General features: G+C 43.1%; 2 protein-coding genes across 2 annotated transcripts in view; both read right to left on the bottom strand.

The window, feature by feature from the left end:
- The window catches only part of LOC310871284 (tripartite motif-containing protein 16-like), a gene marked incomplete at both ends in the record, with an annotated part of 503649 nt that overhangs the window by 217583 nt on the left and 267318 nt on the right, over positions 1–18748 (bottom strand). The window lies entirely within an intron of this gene.
- The window catches only part of kcnq3 (potassium voltage-gated channel, KQT-like subfamily, member 3), a gene marked incomplete at both ends in the record, with an annotated part of 186677 nt that overhangs the window by 51222 nt on the left and 116707 nt on the right, over positions 1–18748 (bottom strand).

The raw sequence follows: 18748 nt of genomic DNA, 5'->3' as shown, positions 1-18748 counted from the left end.
AGCTAAAATGAATATCCAATATCGAAAAACTCAATCGAGCAACTTAAAAACTGTCCAGGGTGCTCACAAAAGCCTGAGTAGATGATGATATGACCAAATGTTTTGTCACATCGCTGTCGGCAGAAACCTTGTAATCTCCATATAATTTCAACCTTATTTTGACTTTTTCCTATTATTGTCCGCAAATGAATCCTACTTTGTCGTATAGTGTCAAGCAAAAGTAGATCTACAAGCTCACAACATCAGGTACTAGCAAGGGCCCAAGTGTGAAGGAAACTGTTTAGTTAGTTGTGGCCTATACAGTTCCACCAGACTGCAACACTGCACTGTGACCACTAAGTGGAGCTAAATATCTTCCCTTAGGAAAGTATGAAACCTAAACAGTTTGCTACAGGGGAAATGAACGCTAGAACCTGACAGTACTCTGTGTTTGACTTTGATCTGTGTTTGATCTGTGTTTTCTGCTGCAAGCTATACTTTGTCTGCTTTTGCTTTTAACTGTGTTTTGTGTCAACAGTTTTTTGTTGTACGGCGACCTTGAGTGCCCTGAAAGGCGCCTTATAAATAAAACATATTATTATTATTATTATTATTATTATAGTGCGTATGCCCAAATAAAGCAAGCATGTCAGTTACTGCCCATCTCAACATTATTTTAAACACAGGAAGAAGCATCTTCTACACCTTTAAATGAAGTCTGATATTGTCAGCGTACTGTATGTGAATATCATTTACAGTTCTTCTGTAAGACAATATGTCTTTGAGCGTTATATTCAGCTATAGGTTTTCACTTTTCACAACAACCTCAACGCACTCAAATAAACCAATCGTTTGTCACGTCGTTGCTGGATATTTTAATTAGTATCAATAAGCTCTGGGTGTTTTGAAAAGCAAAGAAAAAATGTTCAACAAACTGTAACATACAGTAAGAATTGTTTTTCCGGCTGCACAGGGTTATTTAGGGTTGACCTGTACTCTGTGCTGTAACTGATGTCTTATGTTGTTAAAACAAGTGTTGGAAAGCTCTACACTGTGATAGTAATCATGATTGCTATAGAGCAGTGGGTTTCAACCGGTGGTCCTGGGACCGGTGGTCCTTGAAGGGGTTCCAGGTGGTCCCTATCTTCCTTAACTCCTAGCTTCTTTAACTCTTGAGAGTGTAAAATGTTTCAATTTACGCTCTCAAGAGTTACATTATTGTTAAACATCTGCATTCATTATAATTTACAAGAAGTCTGTTATCTCTCTTCTTCTTATCCAATGATAACAACATTCTTTAGTTTTGGGTCTGCAAGTCTAAATCTCATCAAATGGTGGTCCGTGGCTCAAATGCTGAATAATGAATGGACCTTGATATAAAAAAAGGTTGAAAACCACTGCTTTAGGGTGTTTGTTCAGTAACAGGGGTCTCCCTGTCTCTCCAGCTGTTTTGTAAACAGAAAACAAATGTTCAGGTTGGGATAACGTTTTTAAATTCAGGACAGAGAACTAATACAGGATAAACAAGTGCAATTACTTTTGGTTGCTTTGTAATGATCTAGAAACCTAGCATAATACCTAGCAAAATCGAGAAAACGGCAAAACGGCACAATCAAGAAAACGGCACAATCGAGAAAACGGCAAAATCGAGAGAAAACGGCAAAACGGCACAATCGAGAAAACGGCAAAATCGAGAAAACGGCACAATCGAGAAAGCAACAAAATCGAGAAAACGGCAAAACGGCACAATCGAGAAAACGGCAAAACGGCAAAACAGCACAATCGAGAAAACGGCAAAATCGAGAAAACGGCACAATCGAGAAAACGGCAAAACGGCACAATCGAGAAAACGGCAAAACGGCAAAACAGCACAATCGAGAAAACGGCAAAATCGAGAAAACGGCACAATCGAGAAAACGGCAAAATCGAGAAAACGGCAAAACGGCACAATCGAGGAAACGGCAAAATCGAGAAAACGGCAAAACGGCACAATCGAGAAAACGGCAAAATTGAGACAACGGCACAATCGAGAAAACGGCAAAATCGAGAAAACGGCAAAATTGAGAAAACGACAAAATTGAGAAAACGGCAAAATCGAGAAAACGGCACAATCGAGAAAACAGCTAAATCGAGAAAACGGCACAATCGAGAAAACGACAAAATCGAGAAAACGGCACAATCGAGAAAACGGCACAATCGAGAAAACAGCACAATCGAGAAAACGGCAAAATCGAGAAAATGGCACAATCGAGAAAACGGCACAATCGAGAAAACAGCACAATCGAGAAAACGGCAAAATCGAGAAAACGGCACAATCGAGAAAACGGCAAAATCGAGAAAACGGCAAAATCGAGTAAATGGCAAAACGGCACAATCGAGAAAACGGCAAAATCAAGAAAACGGCACAATCGAGAAAACGGCAAAATCGAGAAAACGGCAAAACGTTACCGCAGTGACATTTGTTCGATTTGTCGATTTGAGATTTTGTTCGATTTGAGATTTTGTTCGATTTGAGATTTTGTTCGATTTGAGATTTGTTCGATTTCAATTTGTGAGATTTGTGAGATTACGTTACCGCAGTGAGATTTGTTAGATTTGTAATAAATAATAAGAAATGAGAAATAATGAGAAATTCAGTCCTTGAATTGTAAGTCGCCATCTTTCTAGATCCGTTTGGGCCCAGCTGGCCCATTGGCTGGCCCAGACAACGAGGCGGGACTTCCCCCCTTCTTCTTAGTTGGTTTTTATTTTGACTCGAGTGGGTGGGGAATAACGGCGTTATTTCTCATTTCTCATTTCTTATTATTTCTCATTTCTTATTATTTATTACAAATCTCACAAATCTCACTGCGGTAACGTGTGTGACAAATCGAACAAATCGAACAAATCGAACAAATTCAAATCGAACAAATCTCAAATCGAACAAAATCTCAAATCGAACAAAATCTCAAATCGAAAAATCTCAAATCAAACAAATCGAATCAAACAAATCTCAAATCGAACAAATCTCAAATCGAACATCGAACGTCGAATGTGTGTGACAAATCTCACAAATCTCACAAATTCAAATCGAACAAATCTCAAATCGAACAAAATCTCAAATCGAACAAATCTCAAATCGAACAAATCTCAAATCGAACAAATCTCAAATCGACAAATCGAACAAATCTCACTGCGGTAACGTGTGTGACAAATCGAACAAATCGCACAAATCGCACAAATTCAAATCGAACAAATCTCAAATCGAACAAAATCTCAAATCGAACAAATCTCAAATCGAATAAATTATTTCTTTTTTTCCCTATTTCTTTTCTTTTTTTTTTTTTCATTTCTTTTCCTATTTCTTTCCTATTTTCTCTTCCTATTTTAGGCAAACCATTGCCTACAACATGACGTAAGCATATCATCCGGCTCCAGCCCGGATCATATACCGAAATGAAATGGTGCCCAGGCTACCAACAGTGTGAAGGCCAATTAACATTTAGTGAATGCAGCCTGTCTAACCAACAACACCAACACCAACCAACAACACGCACACACAACACGTTGTTGTGTGTGCGTGTGTTCATAGCTCTAGATATGGTCCTGTCTGTCAGATGAATGTAGTAATATGAACCGTAACCTTTACACTTCACAGGAGATACCCCCCCCCCCCGCACACACACACACACACACACACACACACACACACACACACACACACACACACACACACACACACACACACACACACACACACACACACAGACACACACACTGTATCATGCAATTATCTGTGCAGCAGTGTGTAAGAGTGTATCATGTTCATATTTGTGTGTGTGTGTGTGTGTGTGTGTGTGTGTGTGTGTGTGTGTGTGTGTGTGTGTGTGTGTGTGTGTGTGTGTGAGTTTGTGTGTGTGTGATATTAGAGCGATGCTGTTTTTTAAAAGGCCTGCTGTTATGAAAGCATTAGTGTTATGAGGAACACAGTACAGGAAGTTCAGTCAAAAGTGCTTGAGCGTCCTAGATTGCAATCTGTGTGTGTGTGTGTGTGTGTGTGTGTGTGTGTGTGTGTGTGTGTGTGTGTGTGTGTGTGTGTGCGTGCGTGCGTGCGTGCGTGCCACAGGTCACTAGTATTATCCACAAATGTCTAAATGTGTATTTCCAGCTCCCCTTCAGACCGTAATAAAAGAACCCTGGGGCAGAGGATGCGAGAAAACACAGACAGCACAGATTGAGGCGTCACACCCATGTATGTACACACAGTAAATCCATTATTATTATATTATTCTCGGGTGGAAACCTCATATATCCAATTGGGTTACTTTTTAGGAAATAGCAAAAGAAGAACACGTGTTTCTATGTAGTTATATGATATAGTCACAAGCATATTTTATTTTTTCTTTCTTTCTTTTTTACTAAATCTTTATCCCACAATTCTTTTTAACTATCCCTTTTCACCCAGTGTCAATTGTGTAATAATAGTAATCCTAGATACACTTCCTCTGCCAAACTGGAGAGAGTAACAGACTGACCGCATGCTTCTTTCAATGAATGAGGAGTCCAATCCGCTTCTTTTCATTTTCGTGGAAGGAACATGTTATTCCAACCTGCTCCTTTCCCCTCCATCAGGCACCCCGGCTGACCAGACTAGCATTACTGCATGTTTTTTTTGTGAGGGTACCTACCCTATAGACAAATTCAGAAACGGGTCTCACGCAGCTATGTCGGCTCCGCCTACAGGAAATACGTAAGCTGCGACCATGAGACCCGTTTCTGAATTCTATAGGGACACGAGGAGAACATGCAAACTCCAACCAGAAAGGCTCTGGCCTTTCACCGACTCCACCTAGGGTATGTGTGTGTGTGTGTGTGTGTGTGTGTGTGTGTGTGCGCCCAGACCGTCCCCGGCGGGAATCAAACCCAGGATGGACATTCTAGCTGTGAGGCGACAGCGCTACAACTGTGCCACCATGCAAGCTCTTGTTCATACTTTTTATTAGGATAAACCTAATCACTTTAATGGTTTAATTTGAGCTACCGTAGACATACGGTAGCTAAAATAGACATATGTACACACTCAGACACATCTCGATCTGATGTGTTGTGAGCTTGTAGATTGGCTAATAGAATAACGTGTCAATTGTTTAATTCATGTTATTTTTTTATGTTTTCAAATACTTCTGTGTGACCGATGGACTTGCTGTGTGTATCAGAGGACACAAGGGTGTGTTGTGCCAAGTGTGAAGTCGGTCAGTAGGGCACTTGTCCAGAATTGAAAATAGACATATTTCTTGAAACCCTTCCCTGGATAGATACAGGGAAAACAATAAGCCAACAACCTCTTAAAGAAGTGTCTTTGCAGCAGAAGGTCACCGGTTCAAATCCCTGGTGTACCAGCAGAGAAGATGTGGGCAGAGCCAGTGGATGAGTAATGTTCCCTGTTCATCCACTGCCAAACTACCCTCAAAGTGCCCTTGAGTTCTTGATGTGTTCTGTCTTTTATTCCTTCCCTCTTTACAGAGATGTCTGTCTGTCTGTCTGTCTGTCTGTCTGTCTGTCTGTCTGTCTGTCTGTCTGTACGTACGTACGTACTACTACACCGAGGCCCATCCGTCCACCCATGGGGCTCAGTGTGCTCAGACACTAGAGGACATTCATATTTAATCAGACTACAGGAAAACATATGCACACACTGGCAGAGAGCAGGTGTGTGTGTGTGTGTGTGTGTGTGTGTGTGTGTGTGTGTGTGTGTGTGTGTGTGTGTGTGTGTGTGTGTGTGTGTGTGTGTGCGTGCGTGCGTGCGTGCGTGCGGTTACCCATGAAGGCAAGGCTTGATTCTGCTCAAAGTGAACCAGAGCATGGATAATAATTCAATACAAGCAGAGGACGCAGCTAGCAGGCGGCTACAAAGACAAACACAGATGTCTATTGGACACATATAGGGCCAGGGACTTCAAAGCCACAAAGTTAAACTTAACCCATGTGGGTTGTTTGTTTTCCTCCCTTTATTTATCCAGTGGTCTCATATTCTGGCAGTCTTCTACTGTTGTACTGGGAGCTGATCAGTACAACCACAGTCTAATGAATACTGGGAGCTGACCAGTACAACCACAGTCTGAATCTGTTATACTGGGAGCTGACCAGTACAACCACAGTCTGAATCTGTTATACTGGGAGCTGACCAGTACAACCACAGTCTTCTACTGTTGTACTGGGAGCTGACCAGTACAACCACAGTCTAATCTAATGCATACTGGGAGCTGACCAGTACAACCACAGTCTGAATCTGTTATACTGGGAACTGACCAGTACAACCACAGTCTGAATCTGTTATTCTGGGAGCTGACCAGTACAACCATGACAGTCTACTGTGTGTGTGTGTGTGTGTGTGTGTGTGTGTGTGTGTGTGTGTGTGTGTGTGTGTGTGTGTGTGTGTGTGTTCAATCTTTACTCATGACACTTACAGGGGGGTCCATAGTACAGTGTGTGTGTGTGTGTGTGTGTGTGTGTGTGTGTGCTCTCATACTGTATAGACACTCACAGGGGTGTCCATATAAGACACTCACAGGGGGGTCCATATAAGACACTCACAGGGGGGTCCACGGCGCATGTGTGTGTCTCATATTCTGAATAGCTCATACTGTATCTATAAGGATGTACAAATTGCAAATTTTGCCACAAGCAGCATTGGACCGATCGGCGGGAACGCTCCCAGTATGGCAAAGAGGAACGTTCACTCTAAATATTTCAAATCAGCCTGTTATAGCACCACCATCTGGTGGTCATTTCATCAAGATGTAAAAGTCCGATTTTTCAGATGCCATTTCCAATTGACTATGACTGCCAAAGTTTGCGGGCCCTGCGCAGGCAACCCGGCCTGGCGGAGATCTGTGTCTCATATAATATCAATGTATTCCAGTCTACTTCAGACCAGATCCTTAGATAACATCTCTCTCTCTCTCTCTCTCTCTCTCTCGTACGCACACACACAGAGCAGCTAGGCTGGTAGACTGTACATGGTCGGTGTTAGACACTCAGCATGTGGATTGCAAGCATTGTGTCGCACCATTAGAAGAGAGCCGGGCAATCGAAATGAGCACATGGGATTCCAATCTTCGGTGTAACTACCACCCCATCCCCCCTCCACTCCCCCGACGAGCAGCTATAGCTGCCTGCAGTCTAACGTCTGGAGGACGAGAAGCCATTTCCTGATGTGGTTTGAGTGTAGGTGGGGGGCAGAGGGGAGCAGCGGAAAAATAAATGATTTAGCTCGGAGGCGATGTCCTGAGCTGAAGCTGTGAGGTGATGGTGCGTGCGTGTGTGCGTGCGTGCGTGCGTAGGTAATGGGGCTTTTAGTGGAATCGATTGAGCTGATGAGGTGTGTGGAAATGGGTGTTGTCGTGTGGGTGTTAGGGGTCAGAGTTTGTGCAGTGGTGGAAGAAGTACTCGCGTCTTTTTCACTTAAGTAAAAGTATCAATAACGCCATGTAGAAATTCTCTGTTACAAGTAAAAGTCCGGTGTTAAAAAGATTAGTACATAGAGGGCTCCAAGGTTAATGTAGGCACATTTAAAGTTTTCAAATAATTGTAGTGGAGTAAAAGTACAATATTTGCCTCTGAGATGTAGAGCAGTAGAAATAAAATAATTGAAATTTGGAAATATTCAAGTAAAAGGAAAAATACCTCAGCCTACTTAATACAGTCTGTCTTGAGCAAATGTACTTAAGTACTTTCCACCACTGAGTGTGTGGTAGAGTCAGCCCGATATAGCTTTGGTCAGTATATACGTACACAGTATACCCTGAAGCACCCTCTGCGTGTGTGTGTGTGTGTGTGTGTGTGTGTGTGTGTGTGTGTGTGCGTGTGCGTGCGTGCGTGCGTGCGTGCGATTCTGTTCCACGCATAACTTGAGCACTCTTCAGTGGTTCCAAAACGTCTCCCCGGGACCCAAAGTAGTAAAAATACCATGTCTAAAAGCTCAATTGTTGCTTAGCGCTACATGTGTTGTGACTGTGAGCTTGTAGATCAGCAATTTTCAATACTTCTTAAACATTCGTTTTCTAATTCATGGATTTTTCGTTTATTTCTTCACAATATGACTGAAAAAAATCATCAAATTTGTGTTTAATTCATGACAGAGTTTGCTGTTTTGGGAATTAAAAAAAATAAAATGTTTTGAAACAATAATACTTAAAAACAAAATGTAGGAAAATAAAATAAAGAAATGGACCTATAAATGTGTCCGTGACTGCCAGTGCGCTAACTAGCCGATGAACTGATCACATTGATGAACTGATCACATTGATGAACTGATCACATTGATCACAAGGCTTGTGTCGCCAAGGAGCCAAAGTAGTGTTGTCTGTCTGATGTCTGTCTGTCTGTGCACCTTAAATGCCATATATGGACATCCTTTCAGAACTGAAAGCACTGAGTAGGTGCAGGGCTCTGGCAGTAGCCTATACTGTAGAACGCGTCTCAGAACTTAAAGGACGACTTCACGCATTTTCAACCTATATTCCTATTAGCTCGGATTACCCATCGGTGATATCAGTGGTAGGGAGGTTTCTGAACTGTACCTCCTCCTCTTAGTCAACTCAGACACAGACTGAGTTGACTAAAGTTGTACCATGTTATAACAAATCACACTTGTGTGAAGTGAGGGGCGCCCACATCGGCCACTTGACGTCTTATGTCGTCATTTAGTGCCCGGAACAAACATTAAAGTCCATAGACTTCGCTGGCGCCCCTCAAAAATCACACTTGTGTGAAGTGAGGGGCGACCACAGTTGCTTCCACATGACGTCATGGGAACCGAGGATCGCAATGAAAAGTCGCTGGCAGGGGCTGAATTATGTATTCCTTTACTCTGGCAGTAAATGAGTAAAGTATATAGTTTACTCAATAGGCCTATAGAGGTATATGTGCTCTGGTTCATTCAGTAGTCTTACACCTGTTCTTTTACCCTACTGTCTGGGACGTCCCGCGAGAGCAAACCCAACCAGAGCAGTGCGGAGAAAAATAGCAGAGAACAGACCAAACATCAATTCTAAATGCGTTCCCATCAAGTAGGACAACACATTTCTGTGACTCTTGTTGGTGTTATCTATCAACTTACTATAAATATGACCGTTCCAGACACGATAAGAGCATTTAGTTCCAGACACTCATGCACCAAACGCTCTTGGTTTTCTACATAAGTAGCCTACTTTTAGCGTAGGTTGACACAGATCTAGGATGGTTTCTTTGGCCTTCTAAAAACCCTGTCTTCAACTGAAAGCCCCCCATAAAAGTAGTTTACGGCTCTATGATTCTCAACCATTTAAATTTCAAGAACCCCATGCAGTTTGACATGCATTAGGTCTTGGATCCCCATTTGTATCTCTTGGACTCCAATTTATATTGTAAAATCAATGTTGATTTGAGAGTGTACAAATGGAACCAAATGCACCATTGGACCAATGGCTGTGTAAAATGAAATGTGCATTAAAACATATATGGACGAAGGGAGCTGTAAAATAGGTAAATAGCGCCACATTCTGGTCCATTAATGAGAACCGCAACAGTTTCATTATTTCCATGTTGGCTTCATATCCAGTGTACCTGACCTCACTGCTTCCCCATCAGCCTTTTAGAAAAGAACATCCTCCTTCTCCAATAATCCATGGTATAACAATAATCCCGGCAGCCTCTCCCCCGTGTGGGGTCCTCGCCTGCGGCGATACGGCCCCTGGGTGTTTTCCTACGAGCAATTTACGAGACTGATTGAATAACGGAATCTGCCGACGACACATTTCCCACACTTAATTTGCCGGCAGGGCTGATGTGCAAACATCTGAAGGATACCGGCGGCTGCTCAACCGTGCATGTGTGTGTGTGTGTGTGTGTGCGTGCGTGCAGCTTTGCGGTAATGAGTGCAGACACAAGGACAACTCAAGCTCTGCTCACTAGGGAGGTCTAACATCTGAGGCTGCTTCTGTAAGCATTAAATAACAAGACTACGAGTCTAACCATCACCGTGTGCTGCCTATCTAATCTGCAGTGACGGATGGAAGAAGTAACTATACAGACAGACAGACAGACAGACAGACAGACAGACAGACAGACAGACAGACAGACAAAAACATAGATAGACATTTAGATTTCTATTATTGTGAGAACGATGGCTTCCATTATCACATTGCAACTTTTCACGAATAGTAAGCCTGCAGTTACTATTAGCTGGTGACCAATTTTATGAAAGCAGGTTGAAAAGTGGTGAAGTGGTCCTTTAAACAAGTAATTAGATAAAATTAGATTAGACAAAATAGGACACGTCTGGCCTGCATGGCAATCACTGTGAGTGGCGCACGCACACACACGAACGTGCATGCATGCATGCAAAAGCTCACACTCTCTTGAACTCTTGTCAGGTCATCAATAGTGAGTGCCCAATGTCAACCTCTACAGTAGGGGGCGGAGAGAGAGATAGAGACCTGTGTGTGTGTGTGTGTGTGTGTGTGTGTGTGTGTGTGTGTGTGTGAGATTGACAGATCGTGCACTGTGACGGACAGCAGGAGTAATTCTTCCTCAGATGTGTCCCCTATGACCCTAAACATGACCCCATACACATACAACATGCCTTCGCATTCACACGTGTGTGTGTGTGTGTGTGTGTGTGTGCGTGTGTGTGTGTGTGCGCGTGTGTGTAAGTTGGCCAGAGATGCCATCCCTGCATGGCATCTCTCTACCATCTCACACCAAGTAAGGAAGCATTGTGGGGCCATGCTGCCCATACTCCTGCTTCTGTAGCGTGAGGCAGCTTGATATACAGTATAGCACTCTTTGCCTGACGCCAGAAACAGTTGGATGTCGGGAGTCTCGATAGACATCCGAAAATCGGATGCGCGAAAGACCACCATGGACAGCTCACGTAGATTTAGAGTTATGCCGCTTTGAAAATCCTGCTATAATGGAGTGTCAATGGAGCCGAGTTGTAAAGGACCGTACAATGCTACAAGGTAATCTGCCATCCTTATATATACGGACCTGCATGGCGAATCACGACCCTATAGTGGCGAGGTATGGATATATACGGACCTGGGAGAACAATTATTACGAGTCTTTGGTTTGACTCAGCCGGAATCGAAGCCCGACCTCTCAATCTCAGGGTGGACACTCTAAACGCAAGGCCACAGAGCTGATAACGCTCAATGATGGACAATAAAGCCTGAGGCATACTCCACCAAACCAAGCATCTTCCGTTCAATTTGACCGGGCTCCCCCAAACCGAAAATGGTCACTGAAAACAGAGATTTCAGGGGTGTTTGTGCCTCCAGTGCCTCTTCCAAACTACCATTCTTTATTTCACGTTCATGTCTTCAGCGATGACAAGATGAACTTGAAATTGAATATTCCTAACTCTAACCCCTAAAACTAACATCTAAATGTAGTCCATAGCCCTAACCTCTAAAACTATTAAACTAACCTGCATAATTCAACTCTAACTGGTAAGCCCAACTTAAAACAAAATGTATGACGTCATATAGTGATCTCCAAGTACTCTATAAATGTGCACTGCAACCAAACCTGCTCATTATTACAGTTTAGGTCGCTAGTTGTTTCATTGGATAACTGCACAATTGATTAATTCAATTTCAATTTCTTAATCGTCAGAGAGAATAATGGATGTGGTCCCAGTTTACGCTGCCGCTTCCCCAGCGATGGCAGAAGCAAGGAGGAGGAGGAGGAGAGCCGTGAAGGCGGTGGGTCCCAAGAGACGCAGGAGGAGGACCAGACGCGCTGCGTCCGTGAGGCCCAGGAGGAGAAGGAGACGCGCAGCTGCAGCCAAAACCACCAGGAGACGCAGAAAGTCCACCAGGCGTCGCAGGAGACCCGCAAGAAGGACAGCGGCAAAGAAGCAAGTGAGGAGAAGGAGAAGAAGGCGCGCCGTATCGGCTGTGTAAGCATATTGGAGGCCGCAACTATGATTATTTTATTTCTTCGATGATAACCCCATTGATTACTTTGTTTTAATTAATTTAATTTGAATTGTTTTGATGCATCAGCAAATCGATTAACCGTTTAAAGAATTATTTTATCCATTGTTGCACAGCGGCACCGTGCAGAAACAGTGAAAATAGTTTGTAGATCAGCTGTTTTCACGTTTTAAATTTTTTTAAACCTTTTTAGTTAGTAGTGTTTATTTCACCAGGAGACGCAGAAAGTCCACCAGGCGTCGCAGGAGGCCCGCAAGAAGGACCGCGCCAAAGAGGCAAGCGAGGAGAAGGAGAAGAAGGGCCGTATCGGCTGAGTAGTAAGCTTCCATATTGGCGGCTGCAACTATGGATTATTTTCTTTCTTCGATTATTTCATAGATTACATTGTTTTAATTTAATTGTTTTGATGCATCAGCATATTGATTAACCATTTAAGTATTTTTTTTTTGTTGCACAGCGGCGGTGTGCAGGAATAGTGAAAATAGCCCACCTATAGAAGCTCACAACTTGTGAGCTTGTTGTGAGCTTGTAGATATTTTTTATTTCAACCTTTTTAGTTTTTCACTTATATTTTCGATGTGTATGAATGATTTCTTTTTAGTTTACCTTTTTTTCACCTAGAATGTCATACCCAAAACAGAGATTGGATATTTACAGTAAATACAAAAATATTCAATCATCTTTTTTTTATAATCAATAATCAATGATTATTTTGATTAACTGTTGAACCCCTAATCCATACACTAGCCACGGCACTGAGTAGAACAACAGCCACGTCGAGGTCGCTGATAAAACCCCTGGAAGGACCGTTGCTCCAGTCCAAACCAAACATATCAGAGCTTCTGTTTCTTCAGTAGTCACACACGGAAGAAAGAAAATTGCCTCATGATTGTCCTGGGGGAGAGGGGGGGGGGGGGGGAGACACGCAACACTTAGTTTTCTTCCCCACGAAGGGAGGGGGTTTCACCCTATAGTTTTACACTGCAACAAAGGAGTGCCGTCTCAAGCAAACTTGAACCACCGAGCGAGCTAAAGCGAGCGAGTTGCCATGTCAAACGTTGCGAAGTTCGCTTGAGCCGACTTGTTCGATCCTTCCAGCCCCTCCCTTCCTGGGACAGAAAACAGGGTCAATTCATTTCCCATGAAAGTCACATGGTTTTGAAGAAACTGCCTCGTCTCATGGGGGGAGGGCAGAATGCAGCCTTTCCATTGGAAATTAATCAAAGCTGTCTCGTCACCCACTCCCCTCCCCCTAACCCCCTCACCCTCTCCCCCAGGACAGTCATGAGACAATTGCCTTACATGTGTGACTCGGGCTTAAGTAAACAGAACATTTATTTTCAGGTGGTTGCCAATCTCATGCAATCGGGAGTGAGAACCCAATTAGTTCAATGAAGTATAGAACGTTGAGGTTTCACTTCCCATTGAGTGCATGCCTTTTGTCCGACGGGGCATAGGTCCGATCCATTGGTCCCATCGACTACCTACCCAAAACCCTCACCCTAACCATAACCGCGAGCACGGGGCAGCACACCTAAACCTAACCCCAAATCGGACCAATGCTCCGTCGGACCAAAGTATGCCTCCCCTTCCCATTTTGCTTGTTTATGCCGTATACTCCTGACAGTAGGTCACTGAGAGCAAAGTGTAAACAAGGTGTAAACCATAAACAAAACATGTTGAGGTGTGCATGATGGTTCATGACAGCACTGCATCAACTTTCAATCTGTCAACACAGCAGACAGCTGACATGGTGTGTGTTTGTTTGTCAGCTACCCACTGCTAAAACACAGCGTTTAACATTATCAGCTGACAGTATATTCACATAAAGCATATCTGCAACCTCACAACAGGTTGTGCTGGGACATATTGTGAGCTTATAGATCTGCTGTTTAATCATAACTCTAACCGTCTAGTAAATAAGGTCCACTGGATTCCTGTCCATTGATCTTTGGTTGTTGTTCTCATTATCCAATCAATGGCAATGAGGAAGATCAGAGGAGAGATGAGACAGCCTTGCCGCACTCCTGTTGTGATGGCAAAGGTGTCTGAGAGTTTGCCCTTGCTGATCACACGGCCACTGAAATCCTGGTTCTTTATTAGATTGGTGATTTTAGAGGGTAGGCCACAGTGTCCTATATAGCTGTTTCAAGATATGGGTATAATACATTTATTTCGAGTGGACTCCAAGACTGAATCAAGACAGTCAAATTATGTGCGAGACCGAGATGAAACGAGAGATCGAGATCGAGACCGGACTCGAGACGAGTCAAGGACATCCCCCTCACGAGTGTGATCTTTTTCATACTAAAATGGTGTTTTTCAGAGAGACAAATCATGAGAAAATCTACTTTATTATCAACCTTTCTCTTTCCCAGCAACACACTCTAGCCGCGGGATCTAGCACCAGTAACCATAGGACGTTCGTGAAATTAGCTGTCTGACACTTTGCTGTCTGACACTACAGTATGTCGCCTCTAGTGGCTTCAATCAGGATAGACTATCTTCCTAAATTAACAATCTTTGGTATAGATGAGAATGACAGGAAACTAGCCTGGGAGATATCAGCCTTTAAGGCAGTCTACCAGACATACAGAGCCTAACCCCTTGCATCCAGCAGCCCAACCCAGTACTTATCAGTACATAACTCAGACTCAGCCGAGTCGGCTCAAGCAAACTTTGCAACGTTCGTCACAGTGACTCGCTCGCTTTAGCTCACTTGGCGGTGCCTCTCGTGCCTCAAGTTTGCTTGAGATGGCACTTCTCCATCTTTAACGGCAAAATAAAGTCTGAGGTTGGGGTAAAATAGTGGCACATTAGCGAGACAAGCCACTGAAGCCCATGCATACTGAGAAGTATTTGTGCAAACACAGCAGCAAGATTTGTGAACTGTTGCGACAAAATGCAATTGAAATATTCTTGAGAAATAAAGCTCCTTTGAATCTGAATTTGAGATAGTTTTACAGGAGATGGAAAAAAAACTCCTGTAAAACGAAAGAAGCCCCGCCCTACTGGGCGAGGCTTCCCCGTAGATATGTCTGCATGATTTCTCCATTCTGCACAGGAAACGGAGAGAGAGAAGGGAAGTGAAATTTATGATGTCATAGATTGACCTCCTGGTACTATATTAATGGGCACTGCACTGAGTCTGCTCGGTATTACGGTTCAGCTTCAAAGTAATTAGTGGTTTAGCTTGATTAGAAAGAAACAATAATGGAAGTGATCCCAGTTTACGCTGCTGCTTCCCCAGCGAAGGCGGAAGCCAGGAGGAGGAGAAGGAGAGCCGTGAAGGCGGCGGGTCCCAAGAGAACGGTCAGACGCAGGAGGAGGACGAGGCGCGCTGCATCCGTGAGGCCCAGGAGGAGGAGACGCGCAGCTGCAGGCAGAACCACCCGGAGACGCAGAAAGTCCACCAGGCGTCGCAGGAAGCCCGCAAGAAGGACTGCACCAAAGAGGCAAGCGAGGAGAAGGAGAAGAAGGCGTGCCGTATCGGCTGAGGAGTAAGCTTCCATATTGGAGGCTGCAAATAAGGATTATTTTCTTTCTTTCATCAACCATTATATTATTTTATACTTTGTTGCACAGCGGCAGCGTGCAGAAATAGTGAAAATAGGCAATCTAGAAGCTCGCAACTTGTGAGCTTGATGTGACCTTCTAGATCTGCTAGTTTCACTGTTTTTTATTTAGACCTTTTTTTTTTTTTACACTTTTCACTTATAATTGCGACGTGTTGTGAAGTTGTAGATATTTTCACAATTTATTAATGATTTATTTTTGAAACATTTTTTTTAATACATTTTCACCTAGAATGTTTGGTTTCCAGGCTAAGAATGACATTCCCAAATGCCTGATTGTTAATTGTTATTTCTGAACTGTGCACTGTGCAGCCGCTTCAATGTCTGTCTGTCTGTCCCGTTGAGCACGGAATGACATCATCACATGTCATCATTGCGATAAAAGGCACTGCTCACTTTATACAAGTGTGATTGTTTTATTTCTAAAACTATCTATCCCCTCCAAAGTCTGTCTTTCAGACCTGACGTCATGTGTCAGCCAAGTCTATGGGTAATGCTTTTGTCTTATTCATGCTTCTCCGACAATCGGCAAGTCCCCAGAAGAAGCAGCGTATTTTAGCAGTGTATCGGTTGACAGTATGTTCACACACGTGTGTATTTCTAGCGGTTGCATATTCATCCTTTCAGGCCATCTATCTTGAGCATCCTGCACCAAACATCCACAGAACATTTCCCAGGAAAACAGACTGAGATTTCATGTTTTGCAGGAAATACACAATGCACAAATCAAAAGCATCAAACTTTCATACATGTGATCATGTTTTTCATTCAAAATTAATGAATATTAACTCTTGGTGGGAATTGGTGGGTAGTTTAACCTCATTAAAAATGCAACTATCATACTATAATTCTAACAATGTCTGAGTGTGTGTCTGTGTGTCTGTCAGAAACACTGCCGTAACTCCTTACTGCCTGCACCAATCACTCCCACTTTTCACACAGGCATTGACCATATGCATGTTTTTTGCATTTTTTCGATTTGACACATGAATGATTATTAATGAATTGATTAGTCAATTACAAACGCACCCGGGTGCAGTACCCCCCACGGCCACAAGGGGGGGGGGGGCAAATATCTCACAACGGGTAAGGGCTAGTAAACACAATTCAGTGACACAACTCACGAATAGATTTACCCATATTTATTGAATAAATGAGAATACAAGTGTTCATGTGATATTAAACTTCATGGCGTTCGGCTCTGCTGAATTTTCTCCCTGCTCGGCACAATTAAACACCATTATGAAATATTAAGAGCAGGGAGATAGATATACAATAAAGCCCCCATGGGGAACACATAGCAGAGCCCACTGGTGGTGCTGGGGAGGCTGTGGGAGAAAACAGGCGCATACCAACAGTCCGGGGACAAATGACAGCAGGAGGATGAAAGCGGGAAGGACAGAGACTGAGGTGAGCTTAAATAACCAGGTAATTGGTCAGCTGACTGCCGCGTCATCGTAGGCATGAAGAATGAACATGAGTGTAGTACCACGGTAATACACATGCATATTATGCGCACAAAGGCATGGCATGAACCCCCTCGAGTATGTCTGCATGAACTAACTCCGCAGACTACGCTCCATTTATTCCACCAAAACTATAAAACAGTCAGCTGAATGCATTATCAATTTACAGTATAGCTGTACAGATAATAACATATATGTGCAACTTTGTCCTGCTATGCGATATATACAGTAGGTTCACAATTAACTGAAAGTGGGCTTTCAGATGTTCTAGTCAAGATGTTGAATGGCAAGAATTTCCTTCAAAATGTGCGTGCCCTGCAGTTTATGGCTGAATGTACAGTTGATGAGGTAGTGCTACAGAGGGTGATCACAGATTGAACAGGACAGGACAGCAAAACCTACTGTGCTGCTGATGACATAGAGTACATCTGTTCTGAACATGAGACGGCTGCCTTTTCCATCTGATGTCATGGCCTCTACTACCTGAAAAGCTACCTCTCATGTTCAAAGGTATTTTAGCCGGGAAGCCGCAGGTCCAAAAGCTCAAATGTTATGATGTCATGCCGTACTTTTTATTTGTGTTTTCTCTATTCACTTGAGCATTAGGTCCACAGAATGAGAGGCCTGCTCTGCCAAAAAACATTGCGAAAAAAGGTTATGGCCATTTTTATATACCACACCATAGACAACCAATAAGGCAACATTTCACCATCATGCTTTAAGTAGCATGTGACAATTGTGACATGTCAAACTAGGGGGTTTTCATGATTTTGGAATCAAATATTGCCATCAAAATATATTTAAAAGTAAGTAAAAGTAGCCTGCTCATGCATGTCATGAAATATCTTGTATCAACAAAGCTTCCATCCCAGAAGGTTGTGTTCTCATCTATTGAAAACAAGAAAAACTTTACTGTTGTTTACAATATGGGTCTCCACATCGCCGGCTCTGTGTCATCAAAGAAACTGTGTTTGGACCAAAAATGCCATCTGGGACAGGGAATAGGAGATACAAGTAAGTAGCATTATGGCTAATTGTAAGCATTTCTAAAAAAAAGAAAGTATGACGTCATACAGTGGCCTCCAACTACTATATTAATGGCCACTGTGCCATGGTTGCTCCATATTATAGTTCTGCTTCTGAAGTGACTAGTTGTTTCATTCGATAACTGCTATATTAATTAATCCAATTAAATTAATTAAGTCTTTAAGCGTCAGAGAGAATAATGGATGTGGTCCCTGTTTACGCTACCTCTTCCCCAGCGAAGGCGGAAGCCAGGAGGAGGAGGAGGAGAACCGTGAAGGCGGCGGGTCCCAAGAGAACAGTCAGGCGCAGGAGGAGGAGGACCAGACGCGCTGCGTCCGTGAGGCCCAGGAGGAGAAGGAGACGCGCAGCTGCAGCCAAAACCACCCGCAGACGCAGAAAGTCCACCAGGCGTCGCAGGAGACCCGCAAGAAGGACAGCGGCAAAGAAGCAAGTGAGGAGAAGGAGAAGAAGGCGCGCCGTATCGGCTGCGTAAGCATATTGAGGCCACAACTATGATTATTTTATTTCTTCGATTACCCCATTGATTACTTTGTTTTAATTAATTTAATTTGAATTGTTTTGATGCATCAGCAAATCGATTAACCGTTTAAAGAATTATTTTATCCATTGTTGCACAGCGGCACCGTGCAGAATGAAAATAGTTTGTAGATCAGCTGTTTTCACGTTTTGATTTTTTTAAAACCTTTTTAGTTAGTAGTGTTTTTTACACTTTTCACTTATA

Source organism: Protomyctophum parallelum (assembly GCF_964188405.1).
Source record: "Protomyctophum parallelum genome assembly, chromosome: 14".
Lineage (NCBI taxonomy): Eukaryota > Metazoa > Chordata > Actinopteri > Myctophiformes > Myctophidae > Protomyctophum > Protomyctophum parallelum.
This window is presented reverse-complemented; position numbering and strand designations above follow the sequence as displayed.